This window comes from Sarcophilus harrisii, chromosome 1 (assembly GCF_902635505.1).
Source record: "Sarcophilus harrisii chromosome 1, mSarHar1.11, whole genome shotgun sequence".
In the NCBI taxonomy this organism is placed as follows: domain Eukaryota; kingdom Metazoa; phylum Chordata; class Mammalia; order Dasyuromorphia; family Dasyuridae; genus Sarcophilus; species Sarcophilus harrisii.
The window spans coordinates 407,135,791-407,159,927 of NC_045426.1; positions in this window are offsets into that span (position 1 = coordinate 407,135,791).

Sequence of the window (24,137 nt, forward strand, 5' to 3'; positions counted from 1 at the left end):
TGATATCATTATTGAAATATATTCTAGAATGCCTGAATAAAAATTATAAATAAATAAAATTTTAAAATGTAAATAAATAAATGTGTTGCTCAATACAAGCCTTGTTCCATGAGCTGTCCAATGTATTGGGAATACAAATACAAGCAGAAAAATAAATCACTTACTTCATGGAATTTACACTCTTAGGAAATCAGATAATTCATAAAAAGAAGCTGAAAAGGGTTTTATGGTGGGGGAGGGGGAGAGCTAAGGTAGGAGTAGTCAGAATCTGCCTTGAAGACTGCCTTGAGCATCCTGCTTAAATGGCAGCTCTGGGGGGAAGCCATCTAATCAAAGAGGCTACAAGAGAGACAGTTCAAATGTGTACATTCCAGAACTAGGATGATGTTCCATTATAAAGAGATTTTTGGAGCATGATAGAGAAAGTCCTCACAGAGGCATAATATTATATATAGAGGAGATTTAAACCATATAAAGTTCTGCTGGGATTTCTTTAGTGTGAATAAAAAGAATTAATATTTTCTTGATTTGCCTTATTTTTATTTTGTGTAAGACCCAATAAAAGGGGAATTCTATTTTTAAATCTGATTCTTACCAACAAGGAGAGATCAGCTACTAAGGTAGAATCATAATAATCATGGGGGGGATTGTTTTAGAATCTGCATTAAAGAAAAGTAATTAAAAATATGGAAAATTGGGGATTCTGGGAAGAGAATGGAGTAGCTCAGAAAATTTTAAGCTCTCCAAATTTTGCCCATAAACAAAATGAATGTGCAGCAACTCAGGGTGAACATAGATTGGTGAAAAATAAAGAAGACTTTTGGCAGAACTGGAGTCCTTTTGGGATAGCCTGGGAAAATCTGAATAAAGACTCTAGGCCAGGGTTTAGCAGCAAACCTCCAGGCTAGCTCCACAGAAACAACAATTGGTGTTTGGGCCCAGATGAATTTGCCTAGAGCCTCAGCTGGAACTTTCACCTTTTTGACAATTTGGGGAATCAGGATTTTAAATCTGGGAAAACTGAGGGAACTTCTGCTGATTAGGAAAGCCAGGCCCAGCTGTGCTGTAGAGACTGCCCTGTGTAAAAAGGAACCAGCATTTGGTGAGTGAAGAAGCAGTGGGGGAGGGATGCTGCTGGTTCTGGGTACTAGCAGGATGAGGGGAACTGTTGGTTTGGAGTTCCAGATCAGAGGGGAGAGCTTAAATAAAACTAGAAATACCATCTCCCCCATCCCAAGATTAGAGGTGCTTACACTAATAGTTCTTAGTTAAAAAAACAAAACCACACAAAAAATCAATAAGCAAAAAAGCAACCATAGAAACTTACTATGGGAATAAGGAAGACCAGGGTTCATTTTCAAAGGAGGACAGTGAAATAAGAAAGTCTCTTTTTTTGTAAACCCCAAGAGTAAATATCAAATAGCTACTTGCCCAGAAATATTTTGTAGATGAACTCAGAAAAGACTTTAAAAATCAAGTGACAGAAATTGATGAAAAACTAATTAACTAAGTAACTAAATAAATGAAAGCCACTCAAGAAAAACCAGAAGATTATGGAAAAAAGACTAACCAACTAGAAAAGGAGATACAGAATCATAAAGAAGAAAATAATTCTTTGAAAATTAGAATTGGGCAAGGAGGATCCAGTCTCATCTTAGATGAGACTAAGAAATAACAAAACAAACTATAAAGAATGAAAAAATAGAACAGAATGTGTAAAATCTTATAAGAAAAAGATCAAGAAGAGACAATATGAGAATAATTGAACTACCTGAAAACTGCAACCAAAAAAAGAATCTTGACAAAATAATGCAAGGAATAATCAATGAAAATTGCCCTGGACTGATTGAATAGGTGGGGAAAGTAGAAATAGAAAAAAAAAAAATCACCACTTCAAAGAGATCCTCTATAGACAATACATAAAATTAGTATTGTTAAATTTCAAAACCCTTAGATCAAAGAGAAAATTTTGCAAGAAACAACAACAAAAATTCAAATATGCTGGAGCTATAATTAGAATTGTACAAGGCTTATCAGAAATTCCAATAAAAGACTGTAGGTCCTGAAATCACATGTACCTTCAATCAAAAGAACTAGGTCTGAACTAGGAATTGTCTAAATCAAAAATATCATATCCAGAAAAATTATCCATAATATTGAGTGAAAAAAATAGATATTCAATGTACTTGCTTATTTCCAGGACTTTATTTCAGCCAAATCGAAACTTAACAGAAAATTTAACATTTAAGAACCAATGTCATAGATTAATTTCAAGGAACTCAACATGGACAAATTGCTTATGTGTGTTTTTCATTGAAATGTTTGCCATATATTTGAGATTGACATCAGTGATTGGGTGACGCAAAAGAAAGATTGGGGCAGAATTGAGTGTAATTTGATTCAAAAAAGCAATACTGTCTAGGAAAAGGTAAAAATAGTAAGTATGCAAATGAGGTACAGAGGAAGAGCAGATATAGAGGCATTAAAGGGGGAGGAAGGTTCATAGTTCTGAAAACATATTCATATTGGGAATGACTTAAATAGAGAATATTATACATATATATATATATATATATATATATATATATCATGTAGGATATAATACCCTCTGAAATCTATAAAGAAATAAGAGAGGAGGGAATAGGAAAAAATGGAAATGGGATAAAAAAGAAGGAAAGGTTAGGGGGAGAAGATAAAGGAGGGATCTATGGGTGTGGGAAGGTTAAGTAATGCAAGTCAAGTTAAGGAGCAGAAAAAATAATCAAGAATATATAAGAGATATACAGAAACACTACAAGAAGTACCAGGAGTAGAATTTATTTAAAAAAAAAATGTAGGGTTAGTAATTATTGATCTTAGACAAAGTCAAATTTAATGATCCAATCAAGAGACAAACCCACATTATATATTAACCATATTGTGTGTTTGTGTCTGAGTATATGTGGGTATGTATGTATGTATGTATGTAGGTCTATGTATTTGTGTATATAGATATATGTATATGAGAGTGGGTGAGAATATATATATATATGTGTGTGTGTGTGTGTGTATCTATATCTATATCTGTGCTTAACTGTAGTGTGCTTGGGAGAAGTGGGGAGGATGAAAGGAAAAAAGAGAACAAAAGAAAAATCTAGAAGGAAGTAAAGAAAATATGGACATTCATGAATATAATTTCTTATATTATTATATATGCTTTCTTGAAAGGGGAAATTATTGTTATACATTTTGAATCCTCCCTGTTTTTTTTCTGGGCTCATGACAATGTTTTTTTTTTTATTTTCCTTTTCATATATATATATATATATATATATATAATATACATATATAAAAAATGTAATGTTATATAATATATTGCATTACATGATATCATATGCATTGCAAATATATATATATATATATATATATATATATATATGATATGGAAACTCTTGAACAGATTTCATAGGTTCTATAAAAAGGGAATAACATATAAGGAGACTGGAAAAGTAGAGAAGGGAAGCAAGTTGTATAGGATTTTGAATGCCAAACATAAGATCAAATTATATTTGATTCTGCAGGATAGAGAGACAGAGAGAGAGAGAGAGAGAGAGAGAGAGAGAGAGAGAGAGAGAGAGAGAAAGAGAGAGAGGGAGAGAAAGAGAAGGAGAAAGAAAAAGAGAGAAGGAGGGAGGGAGGGAGAGTGTATGGATATATGTGTGTCTAAACATAGATCTTCATCTTAAGAACTTTAAGCGTCTGATGATCGATTCTGATGGATGTGGCTCTTTTCAACAATGAGGTGATTTAGACCAATTCCAATGGATGGAGAGAGCCATCTACACCCAGAGAGAGGACTATGGGGACTGATGTGGATCATAACATATCATTTCCACCATTTTTTGTTGTTGTTTGCTTGCTTTTTGTTTTCTTTCTCATTTTTTCCCCTTTTTTGATCTGATTTTTCTTGTGCTGTGTGATAATTGTGGAAATATTTATAGAAGAATTGCATATATTTATGCACATATTTATTTATTTAATATATATTGGATTACTTGTCTAAGAGATGGGATACAGGAAGGGAGGGAGAAAAAGTTTGGAACACAAGGTTTTGCATAGTTAAATGTTGAAAACTATGCATATATTTTGAAAATAAAAACCTAAAAAAGGAAAAAAGAAAAAAAATAATACCAAATAATCCCATTCCCCAGATTTTTGACAAGTGACCTCTTATCCTCTGAAAACCTTGAAATATGTCCATCTGCAAATTCAGGTTTTAAAATTCTATTTTCTAGGGTCAAGTTCAATATCTAATTTTGCTTATGGTAGGAAATTAATAGAAGTTTGTTGCTTGCTGAATTTTTGTACAATTGTCCTTAGATGGCTTGTCAAAATGGGTATTCACAGTAATTTGAAATTGCAAAAGTTCCAAAAACAGATTCCCCTTTACTAGTAATTTTAAAGCAAAAACTGAATTCTTGCTTGTTGGATATATCCTATAGTAGCTCCTTGTTTACATACAGACTGGACTAGATGGGTTAAGAGGTCACTGATTACTCTGTAATTTTGCAACTGGAGAGACATCAGGGTATAATGAAAAACAAAAGAAGACTAACCTTAAAATCAAGAGTTCCACATCTTATCTCTTCTGGTTGTACAAGTTTACCTGGGCTAGTTGTCACAATTTCTCTAAGTCTCAACTTCTTTATCAATAAAATATAAAAATAATATCATTATTGTCTACCTTATAACGTTGTTGTGATTAAATATTTTGGAAAATACTATACAAATGTGAGATATTATTAGCTGAAGACTTTGATTATGCCTCTCCATCTGTTGCAGAAAAGTTGGCAAGATGCTGATGGCACTAACTAAATCTCTAGGCAGTCATTACTGCAAACAGCCCTATTGCAGAATAGTAACTAATTGCTGCAAATAAAAAATAATAATCAAAGTCAATTCTATGCATTTTTTAGCTGAGAAGAAAAGCCAGTCCTAAGATGATATGATTATATATTTGTAAAGATGTCTAAAATATACATGACAGAATATCTTGCCAATGTCTCTGATGAATGCCTCAATTACCTTTGTGACTGGAGAAGACTCTCGAAGGGCAGAGGGTATTCCATGTTTACAATCAAAAAACTAGCTAGAATTGGTACTGTCATACCAAAGTACATATGTAGGAGAAACCTGGTTCTTTATGCAAAATTTTATCACAAGAATTTACATTCTCCTCCTCCTTGGATATGACTGAATGCCAATAACAACAATTTCCAAAATAGGAGGGGAGCATCCCTTGGAGCAAATTATGTCTTCCTTCCTGATTTCAGACAAATATATGGAAGCTTTAGATGAGGGAAGGCAAGATAACTCAGGAGCTTGGATTTGGAAATGAGGAAGAGTCCCCTTAAAGGTTGTTGATGTGGATGTTAAAGAATTGATGACTTAATATATGTATAAAGGACAGTGACTCATTCATCTGACCCTTTTTCTTCTGTTTTGGTTCAGAACTCTTTTGATACTTTCTAAGAATGATTAAGAAGGAGCGGAGCTAAAGCAAATATTTAGCTTAAGCAAGCTTCAGCCAGAATTTTGGCTATCTCTTTTGTGTTTATTCTTTTCTGATCTTAGGTGAGCTAATGACTGTCTTTTGTATTTATTCTTTTCTGATCTTAAATGAACTAATGGCTATTCTGAAATGGTTACCTTGTGATTTCAAGAAGTTTTAGAGACCCTAGGTGTCATCAAGTTGGAGTTAGCTGGTGGAAGGGATCTTTCAAATTTCTTTCCAGAATGGCTTGGTCCTACTAACAGTGCATTAAAAGTACCATATCATCTCCAGCATTTGTCATTTTTCCTTTTTATTTATTTATTTGCCAACTTTGCCAATCTGATGCATATATGGTAGAACCTCAGAGTTGCTTTAATTTGCATTTCTCTGTTGGTTTGGATCACTTACAAAAATATATTGATAGTTTAGATTCAGATTTTTCCATATGAGCAGAGTTAGGAATTTCATTGATGATAATTTTTAAGGTCATATCAAGTCAAATCAAATGTACTTATTAAATATTTACTATGCAATAAATTCTGTAGTAAGTATTGGGAATAAAAAGAAAGTAAAAAAAACAGTCCCTGTCTCTAATGGAAGAAACAGAATATAAATACACATACATGTACACACACACACATCTATCTATCTATCTATCTAAACACACACATATATATATACACATAAGATATGTTGGGAAAAATGATTATTGATAACCAATTAGTAAAATGGGGATAAAATCCAAGGTTTTTCCCCTTTTTATTTTCTCATAGTTCAGATTTTAAAGGGCATTCATTTTTCACCTTGCCCAAAGAATTACAACCACCTAGATTATCTTATCTAGGTGGAACTTTACCTAAAGTCATCATTGTTCTACGTGGATAAAGCTGGGGAATGGAATGGAGAATGGGTGCTTTTATTTAGATTACCAGAGGTAGGAGTGGTCTGAGTAGAGATGAGTCTCTCTTTGGATGAGTTATACGATCAGAGTCCAGTACTCAATCCCTCATTAGAACAGGCCAATCTCTCATTATAATATTCATTCTCTCATTAATGGTTAACGATCAGTGTTGATTTCCACCTGTGGGAAAACTCACTTTTCTGAGTGTATTTAAATGTTCAGGTGCCTTCAAAATTCATCTTTGGTTTCTAAGAAGACCATGACCTCAATTTATTAATTATTTGCAAACCATAATAAATAAATTAGTGATTAGCTAGAAGCTATGTCTCTTGGACTTTTCATTTATCACAATATAAAAACATCTTAGTTTAATATATACATATCTATGTGTATGTACTGATTCCATATAAAATATTTATATATTATATGTAAATAATTAGGTACAAAAGATATAAATAAATTACCAAACATACAAATTATATGTATATGCATTTAAACATATATATGTTTGCATATAACATATCTATAATGTATACAAGATGTGTATATATGCATATATATGTGTGTATATCTATATCTATATTTATATAGATATACACACATAAAATAAATGCATTTGATTACTTAGTGATGCCAGAGCCATACTCTATGTATTTAATCACCAACTGCCTCTAAGAGGGAGCCACTAAAGCTCATTAAGCAATGAGGTAACATGATAGCAAAGGAAGAATGAATTGGAATGGGCACATAAAGCAGTTAGAAAGTTATTAAAATAGTATAGGAGAGAGATGATGAGATCCTAAACCAGTCTTGTGGCTATGTGAAAAGAGTGATTGTAAAGGTAGAAACAAGGAGATAAGAATAAACATAGCTCGAATTTCTATAAGGTTTTAAGGTTTGCAAAGTGCTTCACAAATTTCTTATTTTACTCCCAAACAATCTTGGGAAGTAGGTGCTATCATCACCCCCATTTTATGGATGAGGAAACTGAGGAAGACAGAAGTTTAGTGACTTGTCCAGTCACCCCTCTAGTAAGTATCTGTGGGCAGATTTAAATTCATATCTTCCTAATTTCGTTTCCAGAGCTCTATCTACTGTTTCAACTAGGTACAAGATTTTTCAATGGATTATTTATGTGGAGTGAAAGAGAATGAAAATTTGAGGATGGACCAAAGTTTTAGGTTTGGGAGAATGGGAGAGTGGGCTTACCTTTGACAGTAATGCAAAAGCTCAGAAAAAAGGAGAACTGGAAGAAAATGACAATTTCTATTTTAGACATGTAGCACATAAGCCATTTATTTCAAGCTGTCTGAAAGGCATGCCTTATGTTGGGCCTAAACTCATGCAGATTTGAGTGCAAATGTGCTGGACACATCATTGTGTTATTACTACTAGACAAGTCATTTAGCCTTTGTCTGCCTCAGTTTACTCAACCCTAAAATGGGGATAATAATAGCACCTATTTCAAAGTAGTGCTTATATATAAAGTTTAGCACAAGGGCTAGAACATAGTAGATATTTAAGAATAGCTTGTTTCCCTGTTTCCCTTGTTCCCTCTTCCAAAGTTTAAGGGAGAAATTAGATCTTGTGAGAAATATTTCATTTGGACCCCTACTTTATTCCAATCAATTTGAAAGAATCATATCAAAGTTCTGTTTATTAAGCTCCAGAGCTATGAGTTGTAGATTCTAAATTCATTAGCTTAATTATAGGAAATTATAGAAGTCCTCTACACTTGTTTTCCTTGTCAGGGTGACCAAGCTGGGTCATTGTGGCATTGGGGCAGAAAAGTATGGAAGAAATCATCTGAAAATATGAAAAAGGAATGGAGAGAGCAAAAAAGAAGAAAACATCAAGAATCAATAATGGGAGTAATGAGCAGTAAACAGTATGAGAAAAGAGCAAAGAAAGGTAGAAATTGAAGATAAATCAGCAATGTGAGCAGATGAATTTGTACCTCAATCCTAAGCCCTTGAAAGTATAAGGCATTTTTGTTGTTATTGAGGGGTGTGTGTGTGTGATGGGGGTGAACCCTGAAACTGTCCAAATGATGGGAGTGATCTCTGAAACTCTCCAGTATGATAGAGATCACAACTATATGAAAAGACCCCCAATATATTTTTGTACCTCCAGACCATTTTCTCTTGTCCAACAGGAGCAGATGACCTTCTTTATGACCACTTAAGTTACTGACTGTGATAGCCTCTGCTATCTCCTCAGCCCAACCTAAGGAGAAGCCTTGCCATTTTTGGTGTCATCTAGCTCATGACCCTGCTGACATTATTTTGCTTATTTTAGCTTATGTGTCATATGTTAATTGATGGAATTATTCTGCATCTGGAATAGCCCTTCTGGAATGTCTATACATCTAGTTCTATAAAAATAAGGCCCTGGAAAGAGATCATGAGGAAGATCTGAGGTCCACTTCATCAGAGGGTTCCATAGACCCTTTAATAAAGTGCTATTGACTTAGAGTTCTGTCTCAGTCTCTTTTATTGTAGATGGGAGAATTTTAATCCCTATAGGCTAGTTATAAGTTTGAACCCATGGCAGCCAATGAGACCACCAAATGGAATAAAAAGAGGTCCCAGGACAGGGCTGTTGGGGACACTTACAGTTTTGAATATGAAGTGCAGGAGAAGGAGCAATGAGACAAGTAGAACAATAAAATAAAGGGTAATGTCACAAACCCCTGAAAGTATCAAATGCTGCAGAAAAGTCAAGAAGGACCAGGATATATGAACATATGTGTGTCCTACCCTTCTGTTTCTCCAGGAGAACAAGCTTAATAATTCCCATTATATCTTTTCCTTCCCCCCTCTGACTCTTTCTGTCTCTGTTTCTCTGTTTCTATCTCTCTGTTTCTTTCTCTCTGTCTCTCTCTGTATGTCTCTCTCTCTCTGTCTCTCTGTCTGTCTCTGACTCTATTTCTCTGTCTCTCTCTGTCTTTCTGGGTCTCTCTTTGTCTCTCTCTGTCTCTGTCTCTCTCTGTGTGTTTCTCTTTATCTCTGACTCTCTCTGTCTCTCTCCCTCTTGCATGTGGACAATCACACAAGCAAGTATACATTCCCAACAGAGCAAAATTGTGAGTGAGATTCAGCCTCCTAGTCATCTTACTGATCAGTGCTGAAGAAGATACCAAGATCACAGGCCTTCCATAAACATGGAATGCCTCAGTCTCCTTAGCATATTCTGAAAACTTTTATATATCTTATTTCAAAGAGATAAATGACATAAAACAGGGGGTAGATAGTCAAAACTTGGCAAGTTTATCTGGTTTTACAATAAATAGGGCAGAGTATTTATTAAAAGGGAAATGTAGCCCTATAGGTGAAGCTAATAAAGCTTTATGTCTAAAACAATTCAGTAGTATACTTTGCACAGATCACTTGCTGCATCTCAGTCTAACTATGTTTGATGCCTCATAGTAAAAAATGTGTAATTCCCCTCATGTTGTTTTAGAGATTAAAATGACCAGATAAATAAAGGAGCCTCAGCCCAGACTCAGTGCAATAGAATCAATGAAATATAATTCTTTTTTTTTTTTGAAGAGTTTTCCATAATAAATGATGTTAAAGGGTACCAACATAGTGCTACATGCAAATTGTGAATTTAACAATGCTTTATTGAAAAAAAATCAATTCCATTACTAGATATTAAATGAATTTGTAACTGAAAATTCTTGTAAGTTCTTTAACCCAAACTGTAAAATTGGGAACTGTTGCTTTAGTTCAATATAGGGCCTCTTGAGCTTTGTAGACTATCTCCTTTGTTCAGTGACAATATGGATTATGGTTGAAACCTTGATTATATGAAACTTATTGTATCCTGGAGAAATTGATAGATGTGTTTACTTGAGGTAAATATCTCTGCCATTTTAAAAATGAAGATTGGTAATATACTTTCATCACATTTTATACGATTGGCTCCAGGAATAATCTTAGGCAAAAGTGTGAAGTCGCTTCAGTTTGTCTTTTATTATTAGCTCCCTGTTTCCATATTTTCTCCATTCCTTGCTCTGCTTTGTCCCCAGTGCTCAATATTTAAATGATTTTTCTTTTCAACCCTTATATCTTATTACTTGATTTCAGATTCTTGATTTGCACTGAAATATAAGTGAATTATGTTTTTGTTACTCTTTTAACACAAATGGAGAATCACAATCAATCAACAAATATTCACTAAGGACAATTATTAACCTCAAAGAATTAGAAAAAACAAATCATCATTCAATCACTTAATCTATAAACATGTATTAAAGATTTACTAGGAAATAGTTAAGTGACAGTAGATTGAATGTTAGATCTGTACCAAGAAGACCTCAGTTAAAACCCTTAGTTGTCTGACTCTGACTCTGGGTTTTCCTTGCCTCAGTTTTCTCATCTACAAAATATGAATAATAATAGCACCTACCCTGCAGGATTGTTGTGAGGTTCAAATGATGAAATAATTACAAAGCATTTAACACAGTGTTAGGCACATAGTAAGCAGAAAATAACTGTTATCTCTTATTTATTATTTCTTCCCAGTGTTCTTGTGAAAACAAAATGAAACATTATATATATATGTTTATATACACAAACATGTTGTACTGTTGTGCCACAATTCCCTTTTATTGTCCTGTCTCAGTTTCCCTAAATTGTCCTACCTCAGTTTCCCTAAATTATTCTGCCTCAGTTTCCCTAAATTGTTCAGCCTCAGTTACTTGAATTGTTCTGCCTCAATCCCCCTGGTTGCAACCCCCCTTTTCTGTTTATTAAGACTGAGATAATTAGGGCTGTAGGGATCAGACCACTCTGACATTCCAAAGATAAGACTCCAAATATTCTATCTCAGATACCTAATTGACATTCTCTACCTCTATCTCTCCAGACTTCCTGGTTCTAGTTGGATACTTCCTTAAATTCCAGTTTGCAAGAATTTATGGTTCTACCCCCAACCTATCAGAACTAGATTGATAGTCCCTTCTTGGAAATTCCTGCTCACCAGAGTTTAGAGTTCATTCCCTGCCTTTGTTTTACAGCCATGATCTTGGAGCCATGTATATAAAAATGATTGGAATCTCACATTTGATGCTGCTGCTGAACGCTTTGAGACATCAGCCCTGGGACCAAAATGGATCCTTTGGTCCCAGAAAATCTCTCCCTCTCAGATATCCAAATAAAATATTAAAAACTCTCTAAACTCTACCTTGCCTCACTTTCTCCAGCATTACGGTACATTATACATACATGTTTATATATATACAGACATGTAATACAAAACATGTATGAATATTTTGCAAGCTTCTAAGTATAGTTGCTGTTGTTATTCATTTAATAATTTTCATGAATTTCAAAAATATCCAGTGATTCAAAGACAGAGATAAAAATAGAACCTATATTCAAGGAGTTTGTGTTATTGTTTCAATGATCCTTTCTTTTGCCCTTTATTTGATCCCTTATTATCATTCACCTAAAATATTCTTTTGGCATCTTCTCTGACAAAACATAATTTGTATCCTAAAAATGAAACCACAAAAAATATGATATATCTTACTCACAGTAGGTATATAATAAATGGTTGGTGAGTTGAACTTCAGAACTTTTTGTTCAAGTATGCTTGATATCGTTTTCATCAATGTGAGTATTCACACTGAAACATTGCCAAGGAAGTTTTGAGACAGACTATAATGGTTCATTCTATCTCCAGTGATGTCTTAAACAATCATTCGATCAATTAACAAGTACATATTAAGTTTCCACTATTGTTCCACACTGTGCAGCTGGGTGGCAATGTGGATAGAGTGCTGAACCTGAAATCAGGAAGATTCCTTTTCCTGAGTTCAAATCTGGACTCAGATACTTATTAGCTGTTTGACTCTCTGGGTAATTCACTTAATCTTCTTTGTCTCTTTTTCTTATCTTTAAAAAAAATCATCTGGAGATAGAAATGGCAAATCAGGCTCTTTGCCAAGAAAATTCCAAATGGCATCACAAAATGTTGGACACAACTGACGGAACTGAACCACAACATTGTTTCAGAAATTACATTAAGTATTTTGTAATTTGTATTTTGGATATGAGCAAAAATAATAAACTGATTCTTTACTTATTGGGAGCTTAATGAGAGGAGATAATAAAATATATTAAATGTAAATAACCTAAACATAAAATTAATAAATATAAATATATGCAATCTAAATATATGGTTGTGTAGGAGAAAGTACATTAATGATTCAGCCTGTCATGAAGGATTTCATGTAAAGTGTGGTGTATGAGTCAAATCTTAAAGGAAGAGAAGGATTCTATGAAATGGAGGTAAGGAGAGAGTACAGTCTAGACAGGTGAAAAATCAATAACATAGAGACAGGAGAAAGAGCAGCATGAGTAGGGGACAGAAAGAGGCTAGTTTGGAAAGGATTGCACAATAATTGCACATAAGGGCAGGGGATAATGTTTAATGAGATTGGGAAAACAGATTGGAGACAGGTTATGTGGGGCTTTAAAGGCTAAAAAAAGGATTTCTTATTCAATCCCAGAAACAATAGGAAGAACCTGGAATGTGTTGAGTAGGGGAGTCACATGGTCAGTTCTATGTTTAAGGAAAATTTTTTTGGTCATAAATGTATAGTATGGACTACCGTGATTAAGAGATAAATCACAGAGACCAGTTAGGAGATTGTGGTAAAAATCTGGACAAAAGATCAAGATAAGGCTTGAACTAAAATGGCAGCTGTGTGAGAGAAGAGAAGGGGTTGGATGACAGAAATATTGGGAAGGTAGAAACAATAAGATTTCATTATATTGGATATGTAGGTCAAAAAAGAATGAAGAGTGAAAGATAATGCCAAAATTATGAACCTTGAGATTGGAAGGATTATGATGCCTTTAATCATAATAGTGAAGCTTGGAAGTACAAAGAACTTGGAGGGAAAAATAAGGTCAGTACAAGATATCTCTTAGACATTCAGTTTATATTACCAAAAAAAAAATCAATTGGTGATATAGGACTCACGTTCAGGGGAGAGTCTGGCACTAGATATATAGGGTTTCCCCAAAATCTTGGGCAAAGCTTAAGCTTTAATAGCTTAAAATTATATTTTTAAAGGATTTCCTGTACAAAATGTTACTGTTCAATAGTCACTGAACCATTCACTCATTTACATTCAAGTATCTCTTTTATTTTTCACCTGCTTTGCTCATCTGTTGTAAAAGCAAAAGGAAAATATTGTCATGGAAGTATTTTGATGTACTCTCATTATTATTGATTAATTTTTCCATGTTTAAAATTACAGTAGTTCCTAGAAACTCATCCAGTTTATTAAAAGGAAAAAATTACTATCTTAAAAAAAAATGGAATTCCACCTGGGCCCTAGAGATTGGATAGACTTTGAAAAGGCAACATGATGTCAAATTTGGAGTCAGAGGACTTGGATTCCAGCTTTTACCATATACTATCCTTCTGTGATTTTAAGTCAATTTCTCATTCTGGGCCTCAATTACCCTATATGAAAATGGAAGAGCTACAATAGGTGCTCTCTAGTCTAACTTTGTGTTCCAAGTTTTCTATATTCCAAGAATTTAAGAGCTGGAAGGAATCTTAGAGATGGCCAAGTCTAACCCTCTCATGTTAATTATGAATAAACTCAGAACTGGAAAGGTTAAAAGAAATGTTCAAGGTCACATAAGTGTGTAAGTAAAATAATCAGAATCCAAGTTCAGCATTCATAGGTTAATACATTTTTTTTGAGATATGTGTGTATATTAGGATTGGAGGGGTAGGTCTACTGAGCCTTAGTTTTCTCTGATTTACTGATTTATCTATTAGTGCCTTAGCTCCCAAGAGTCCACTGTCATGTTTTGGGCCAATTCTCTCTGGATCATTTTTGTTTGCTCATTATCTTCTTGAATTCCTTCATCCATTTCATTGTTGTCTAAATACCACCATACATGTTCATTGTGAATGAAAATGAACACAATGCTATATTTAGCTTATAGGCAAGGAGTATTTAATACCCATAACCTAATTGCACAGGGGCAGCCTTTGCTTATTCAGGTGACAATATCTATTGAGAAAGTTGGCAAAAATGACTCTCATTTATTTGGTTGATGGAGGTTCTAAATTCCCTGGAAGTTGTGGTAAAGGAAGCATTGCCTCCCTGAAATCTGGCTGTGAAGAAACTTGGTTTAGTGATAGAATGAAAAGATGACAAGGAGAATTGGGCTAGCAGGTAGCGCAATAGAAGTCAGGTGCCATTGGCTGAGGTAACTGCTTTTGGAGATTATAAGAACTGCTACATGCCCCAGGCAAATGTTTTTGTGCAGCAAGAGCCAGCTACCCATGGAAACAGTGGTTTCCCTAATATCTTTACTATTTGCTTTCTAGAATTAGGAAAAGTCAGTGTTGGTTGTAATGTACTATCTTAGCAATTTGACATCAAGTTGGGTGTCCTAAAAAATGTAAGGTAATCATGTTATCATTGTTTTCCCAGGCATATCCTGCCTGTGTTTTTCTTCTTTCTTTTTTCAGTTTTGAAGCATTTGGAAACATTTTACTTGTAGCTTTCAAAAAAAAAGTCAAAAATAAACTAGCAACCCAAACTCAAAACTTTCCACTTGCAATATGTGTTAATTGGCAATAATGTACTAATTACATAATGCTTACAAGTTCCCAAACTGTTAAAATAATATTTGTATTTCCTACAAAAATTTCTTAATCTTAAATTGTAGACCATAGCTTAATAAATAGACTACTATTCCTGTTCATTGCATACAGATGTGGAAACTGATAATTAGAATGCCATCTGAAATGATATGCAAAACAATGTGAAGAAACTTTTTTATTTTTTAAGTGAGAATTAGGTACTCAACAAAGAAAACCTTGAAGAGTTACACAAAAGTAAAAGATAAGCTTAATTAAATCCTATTCTTTGACTAGCATGTTGTGGGCTATAAAATGATCGATATAACAGTCACTCCATATTCAAGGTTGTATAAATTGATGGAATATTGGACTTGAAGTTAGAAGATTTTTATTTGTGAGTTGTGTTATGGATGCCTATATCTGGCAGCTGGAAAGACTGAAGCATATGGATGAGTTGAGTGAGGGAATTCTGAGCTCTAGAAAGGCTAAAGCTTCTCAGGTATCTGTGAAAATTGGAGACCTAAGGAAAGGCAAAGAGGTCGAGTCAGAAAGAATGGAGTAGATTATAAAGCTTCTTTTTTTTTTTTTTTTTAATTTTTTAATTTTTTTTATTTAATAGCCTTTTATTTACAGGATATATACATGGGTAACTTTACAGCATTAACAATTGCCAAACCTCTTGTTCCAATTTTTCACCTCTTACCCCCCCACCCCCTCCCCTAAATGTCAGGATGACCAGTAGATGTTAAAATATATTAAAATATAACTTAGATACACAATAAGTATACATGACCAAAACATTATTTTGCTGTACAAAAAGAATCAGACTCTGAATTATTGTACAATTAGCTTGTGAAGGAAATCAAAAATGCAGGTGTGCATAACTATAGGGATTGGGAATTCAATGTAATGGTTTTTAGTCATCTCCCAGAGTTCTTTTTCTGGGTATAGCTAGTTCAGTTCATTACTGCTCCATTAGAAATGATTTGGTTGATCTCGTTGCTGAGGATGGCCTGATCCATCAGAACTGGTCATCATCTAGTATTGTTGTAGAAGTATATAATGATCTCCTGGTCCTGCTCATTTCACTCAGCATCAGTTCGTGTAAGTCTCTCCAGGCCTTTCTGAAATCATCCTGTTGGTCATTTCTTACAGAACAGTAATATTCCATAATTTTCATATACCACAATTTATTCAGCCATTCTCCAACTGATGGACATCCATTCAGTTTCCAGTTTCTAGCCACTACAAAAAGGGCTGCCACAAACATTCGTGCACATACAGGTCCCTTTCCCTTCTAGATTATAAAGCTTCTATGATGATCCATAATCATAGGCTCATGATAGCTGCCACTTGATGGAGCTAGTGCAAGAGGAGATCCAAATTTTAAAAAAAGATCTGATTTCAAATCTCACCTTTAGCAATTACTCTGTGTGTGTGTGTGAGAGAGAGAGAGAGAGAAAGAGAGAGACACTTTGGCAACTAATTGAGGCCATTTGTTCTAGTCTCTTCTGTAAAATGGGAATATTTGTCTACCCACTTCAGAAATTTTTGAAATGTCAGTTGGGGGATGTAATTGGCAGGGGAGGGACAGCTGAATAAATGAATATAACATTTGTTAAGGGCTTACTATATGCAAAGCACTGTGCTAAGTATTGAGAATACACATAAAAAAGAAAGGTCTCTCTTTTCAAGGAGATCTGGATGCAATTGGGAAGACAACATATATAGAAGATTTCACCTGCAAGTCAGGTAGCAAAGTCTGGGTGGGCAGCAAAATAGGTGCCTTATCTATTTCCATTGATGGAATGATGTAAGTTTCTGAAGTTGAATCATTTGATAGGAACAAGAACTTTTGAGATAAGAACTTTCTTCTCTGGTTCTGTAGCAGCTTCATCACCTGCAAGAGGAGTGGCCAGATTTCATTTATACAAGGGTTGCTTCCCAGGGTGATGGTTGAGGGCATTGGGTTGGAACAATTGCTCTTGTCCAAGATTGTTGGGATCGGGGTCCTGGACTGTGATCTGAGCAGGATCAGAGGGGACATAGTGGTCAATGCGGTGGTAATGGTCTGACTTACCAGACACATACTGCCTTCTGTCTCAGGATTCCTGGCTGCTTTAGTCAGACTACTTTCCTTGCCCTGTGGGAAGCAAATTGCTGGCAGTTGTAAAAATGGCATGCCCTCTCTTCACTGGTTGCTTTCCAGAATGATGGCTCTGAATGTTGGGTGTGAAGCAGTGTCCCAAGGGATGCTGCCATCCCTATGTATGGTGTGACCAACCTAGAATCACCTGGTGAATCCTGCTCACCACTTTGGAGCATATGTAGTAGGTATTCTATACAAACTGGCCTCCAAGCCAGACTTGAATATATATACAAATGACTCCCACGGGGAAGGAAGAAATGAAAATGTATTAAGTGCGTTGTATGTGCAAGGCACTTTAGAAATATTTTATTTAACTTTAATGACAATCCTGATCATCTCCATTTTAGAAGTGAGGAAACTGAGGCAGACAAGGATTAAATGATTTGCCAAGAATCATATAGTTAACTAAGAATCCTCTGTCTATGTTAAATTCAGAGTGAATTTTTGAAGAGTGAATGCTTTTTTTTTTTAATGTTGTGTAGTTGTTTTCAGTCTTATCTATCTCTTTGTGAGTCTACTTGAGGATTTATTGGCAAAGATACTGGAGAGGACTGTAGCAATTGTTTTAAGTTTGGGTTGACTATCTTGAAGGACTAATAGTCTGTTCCTGGTATTAGGAAGAGATAAATTTTATATGTTTAATCTTGCTTATTTTCTCATCAAACATCACTTTGTTAAAGCTTATTGATGTTAATTAGTTAAATTGCTACTTGGATTTCTAATCACAGGTCAATCAATGATATAATAAAGACACTAATTGTACTTAGTGATTGATTTGGTGGAAAAAACATCAGAATTGGGGCTCAATCTGATAATATTAGGGGAGCTCTGTTGGCCTTAAGGAGTACCCTATACTTCTAAGGGAGAACTAGCTAGCCCTCTGGGGACCTAATTTTTCAGTGAGAGTATAATTTGGGATAACCGCGCCCCCCAAGTGTTAATGTATAAGCTACAGAAATATTGCCCATAGAATGCCCTTCAATCATAAATGCCAGATTAATAAATATCAAAGGCTCCTACATTTATAGGATACATTTATCTTTTTTTCTCTTATGTTCCCCACCCCTTCCTATGACCCTCAGAATGGCTCTTAGACTGATGTAATTCAGATTTCTTGTCAATGTTCCCTCACTATGAATGCAGACTGCAACTAATTTACTATTCAGACTAGGATAAATTCAAGATTCTCTGAATGAGAGATGGTCTAAAATTTTACTCTCAGGCACCAGCTCTTGGTTTCCTTGATGTCCATCTTATGCCTTTCTCAAGGCTCTCTTCAGTAATCAAAGAATCTTGCATCCCTGTCTAATCAACGAACTGTAATTGATTTAATTATTGTAGTGTTCTATCACTAGTGCTTTGAGTCTTTCCTAATGAAGATAAATCTAGCTCAGCACATGATTTTCTTAAGTTTCAGTACAAAACTTGGTCATCTGATTCTGAGAATTTGTATTCTTCCCTAAAGATTACATTCATTGCCTTCCTAAGAACTCAATATCTTAGGATCTTCTAAGTAAGAAATTTTCCAATAGCAAAAGATGACACTTTGATAGTATTTTTTAAAGTACAAAAAGTGTTTTCTTACAAGCTTTTGATAGATGAGTAAGTGAGTTCAGAGAATTGTTACTTTCCCATGGCTATTCTGATAGTAAATGTCAAAACTAGCATTTGATCCTGGTTTTTCTGCCTCCAACTTTACTTCTTTATCCATTCAAACAGATTGCCTTTGATCAGACCTAACATCTGGATTCAGTATGCTCTGGGAGCATCTCTAGAGAAGTCAGAAGATATAGAGAACATTATCTGGTCCCTAAATAATTAAATCTTGCTTTTGTGACAAATTGTGGGTTTTCTTAACAACATATTTGCACCTCCATGCTATGCACAGACAAGTCAAATAGGAAAAATTCTACCAAGATAAATGTTGGAAATTAATTACGACTCAGCCAGGTTTTAATTCATTCTTTTTCATGAAAATATCCTCCATCTTCCCATCATCTTTCCTATTTCTTTTAGAGCAACTATCTATTTACTGATTCTTGGTTGCTTTTGTTGATTTAAATAATTGACTCACTTTTTGCCAACATGTGGCAAAAATGGTTTTTTAAGTTGGATTTTATTAGGAAATGATCTATTTCACTTATTATTATTACTAATTATCATATCACTTTTTTTTAGGTTTTAGATTTAAGTTGTTTTGGAGATTTAGGGAATTAAAAAAACTTGAATATTTAGCTTGCTTATGATAAACTATGAAAATCCACATTAAGATCCTTCCTTGGGGGCAGTTAGATGGCACAATGGATAGAGCATCACCACTGAAGTCAAGAGGACCTGAGTTCAAATCAAGCCTCAGACACTTCATACTTCCTAGCTGTGTGATCCTGGGCAAATCATTAACCCCAATTGCCTCAGCAAAAGGAAAAAAAAAATTAAAAGACCTTTCTTCAAGAAACTTTCTCTAGTCATTTCACCCTGTGCTGATTTCTTATTCCCTGAACTCTGGTATAACTTTTTAATCTGGGTCCACTAATTTAGTTCTTAATAATGTATTGCTTTTAATGTTTGCTGTTCAGTTATTTCAATTATTCTCTCATTTCATTCATTTCAGTCATTCTGACTCTTCATGATCCCTTTTGGATTTTTCTTGGTGAAGATATTGGAGTGGTTTGCCATTTTCTTCTCTAACTCATTTTACAAATTGAGGCAACAGCTAAGTGACTCGCCTAGAGTCACACAACTATTAAGTGTCTGAGTCAGATTTGAACTTAGAAAGTTGAGTCTTTGTGACTCTAGGCTCAGTGCTCTATCTACTGTACCATCTTGCTTTAAATGAGTACCTCATATACAATGTGTTTCCTTATTAGACTTTAAATTCCCAGAACTGTGGGACCAGTTTTTCCATTTCATGTGAGTCATTTTTTTGTATTGACCATCAAGTTATGTATATAGCAGGTGGTTCATGAATACTTGTTAAATTAATTTATCAATCAATGAATCATCATTAGTTAAATGCCTAGTATGTGAAGGACTGAGAATACAGAAATTAATCCTTGCCTTCAAGGACATCCCAACGTAATAGGAAAGGCAAAATGTTTAAATATAGGTAATTACATTACACATACAAAATGGATATAAAGTATTCCTCTCTACAAAGAAAGTTCTGGCAGATGGTAATGATGGGAACCAAGAAATGCCTCAGGCAGAAAATGTAACTGAACTGAGTCTTTAAGGAAGCTGGGGATTCCAACAGGTAGAGGTAAGGAAGAAGTGATTCTTGATATGGTGAAACAGTCTGTGTAAAAGCAAGAAGACAGGATTGGAAGTTTCATATATGAGGAATATCAAAAAGTTCACTTTGGTTGGATTGTAGTTAAAAAAAATAATAGCTCACATTTATATAATATTTACTATGTAGCGGGCATTAATATAAGTGCTTTAGAAATATAATTTCATTTGGTCCTCACAATAATCCTGCAAGCCAGGTGCTATTATATCCCCATTTTATAGATTAAGAAACTGAGGAAAATAGAGCTGAAGTGACTTGCTTAGGTTTATGCCTCTAGTAAGTAATAAAGCCATATTTAGAATCAATTTTTCTTAACTCCAGACCTAGTGCTTTATTCACTATGTCACCTTGCTGGAAGAAGAATAAAATATAATGGAACAGGAAGGGTAATTTTAAAAAAAAAGGTATATTTTGTTGTAGAGGTAATACAGAGGCACTGGAAGTTACGTATTAAGGCAGGGATATTATTGGGGTTAAGGGAATCCCTAAAATGTTTGGGGTACAGAACAGCATCAAAAGATATCTCAAAAGAATTTGCAGGTTTGGACCTATCTCTAAGTGAAGGGGCAAAAGTTATATTAATTGTAATGTCAATTAAAAAGTGGGCTAAATTCCAAAAGAAGTTAGCAAAGAACCAGAAGCAGGAAGATAAATATATAGAGAAAAGTTAAAGAAACCAAGTGTTTTGTATCACTGATGTGCTAATTTTGTGGCTTAGAGGTAGAATTGAGTGTGATTCTGACTTTGTGCGCAGGTACAGTAGTACCCATAGTTCTCTGGGCAGAGCTCTCAGGAACCTTCTGGGGGTGTGTTGTTAGGCATGAAAAGTCACTAAGTCAAGTGGTAGCCAGCTAATTTTGTTCTGTGCTTGTGACAGCTTTAAGTATCACATTACTGCTGCTTATTAGTCTCAGAAATTGTTATCACTGACCAATAGTCTGTTATCTGACAGCAATATCTATGGGCTCCACATCCTGGTCATATAGAGTAAAGTGGAACAGGATGATCTGAGGAAAGAAATACATCATTTCCAAGGCCGGCTGGATTTAGGGTGATTACCATGTCTTTCCTAAGGGTTCAATCACATCAATATGATCAAATCAACTTTCTGAAATCACTTTGCACGATGTATGGAGGATGAATAAGAATTGGAAGAAATGAACCAAGGGAATTAATGATGAGACTATTGTGAATATTCATGTGAGAAATGATGACTTGAATTAGGATAGTGTAATTGGAGAAAAGGGGATTGGTAATAGGAGAAATGTTATGATAGAAACAATATAGTTTGGCAACTTATTAGAGAGTAAGATTAGAGAGTTAGGAGATGGTGGTGAACCTGGATTAATCAGTCAGTTAACAAGGATTTATTAAAAACTTAATGTATACCAGGCATAGGGGATACAAAAAAAAGTAAAAATAGTTCCTGTTGCCAAGCTGCTCACTTTCTAATGGGAGGAGTTTGCAAATAAGTAAATACATACAAGATATACCCAGTGTTTGTTGTTTTCAGTTCTGTCCAATTCTTCATGACCCTATTTGAGTTTTCCTTGGCAAAAATACTGGAGTATTTTTTCCATTTTCTTTTCTGGCTCATTTAACAGATGAAGAAACTGAGGTAAACAGAGTTAAGTGAGTTGCCAAGAGTCATATAGCAAGTATGTCTGAGGTCATATTTGAAGTCTTTCTGATTCCAAACCCATTACTGTGCCCAGTGCTCTATCCACTGATCCCACTGCATCTAGAGCCATTTCCAACCATTCTGATTTATAATTTGCTACTGGATCCAGATGATTTTAGAGGAGAAAGTGAGACTATTGACTTTGCCTGGCCTTCCCTCACTTAAATCCAATTTACTTTCATGTTATTGTATCATATCCTTGAACTCATGGTCCTCTTCAAGAACTAAGGACAAACTGAACCACTTAACAGCCTCCACAATCAGTGTAGGTGAAAGGTAATCTCCAAGGAAAGACACCAAGAGTTGGGTATGGGAGTCAGGAAAAGGCTTCAAATTTGAAGTAAGATTTGTACCAAGTTTTTTGGGGAAATACATGAAAATTGAGAGGTAATTTTGAGGATAGAGACTATTCTGGCATTTGAGAGAGCCAATTAAAAGGCCCTAAAAGTAGAGAAATTGAGTATTATGTATAAGAAGCAGGAAGTAAACTGATATAGCTGGATCATAGCATACATAATAGGTAATAAAGTATAAGAAGATTGGAAAGGTAGAAAGGGACCTGGTTATGAAAGATTTTTAAAGGCTTTTTAAAAAGATTTTTAAAGGATTTAAATAAAATTTTTTATTTGATCATAGAGGGGGTTACTGGAGTTTACTGATTAAGAGGGGAATGTTTGACATGGTTAGACTAGCAATTTAAGAAAATCATGTTGGTAGTTGATTGGAAACTGGGTTGAAGTGGGGATAGATTTGCTATAGGAAACCTACAAGAATGCTACTGTGATAGTGTAAGCATGAATCAATGAGGGAACAGCATGTTCAGAGCTTCTTAAACTTTGCCCATTTGTGACTCCTTTTTGCCCAAGAAATTTTTATGTGACATTGGGTACATAAAATAGGTAAACATCAAACATTTACTAATAAGAAATCATAATTTCATAACCTCCACATTCAGTTATGAGATCCCATATGGGGCTGTGAACTATAGTTTAAGAATATGAAGGTTATGTGAGTATCGAGGAGATATATGTATGAGATTGTTGTGAAGATACAAAATTCTAGATTTAACAAAGATTTAGATATATAGGACGACAAATTGTGTAATTGAGCGTTACCATGACACTAAGGGTGTGAGTCCTGGGAACCTGATTGGAAACCTGATGCTGCTCTTGATAGTCATTAGAAAGTTGAGAAATGTTTTGAATATATGGACTTTAATATACCTCTTCACTGTATATAACTTCTTCACTGGACTGTGAACTTTGAGAGCAGGGACTATTTTTAGTCTTTCCTTGGATCCCCAGAACTTATCATAATGCCTGGCACATTATAAATGCTTGTTAACTGATGTCTGACTGTTCAAAAGGTAGTTGGTGATGTGAGACTAAAGATCATGAGGTTGAGACATATATCTGGAATTCATCTGAATAGGGATGATAATTGAACTCACAGGATCTGATGAGATGACCAATTTTTCATGGTGAAAGTATAGATAAAAAAGGTACAAGCGTTCAGCACAGAGCTTTGAGCAGTACCAATAGTTAGTGTTAATTTCATGGATAAAGATGCAGCAGAAAAGCGTAAGAAAATAGACAGCTAGAGAGAGAACCAGGAGAGAATGTCTAGGAGTAGAGTGATCAACAGTGTAAGGCTACAATCACAACACTAATAAGAACAAACTAGTTGGGCAATTAAGAAATCATTGGTACTGATGACCAGCACAATTGCACTTAAATAAAAAAGTCAGAGTTTAATGAGTAGATTTTGGGGGAAAAGATGAATTCTATTTTTGACCTGTTAACTTTTAGAAGCCTATGAGACTTCCAGTTTGAAAAAATCTTATGGCAGTTAATGTTGTGGGGCTAAAATGAAGAAGAGAGATTAGGTCTGGTGGTAAATATTTGGAGTCATTATTGTATTAAAGCCAGAGAAGCTGATGAGATCACTTTTCAATTTAAA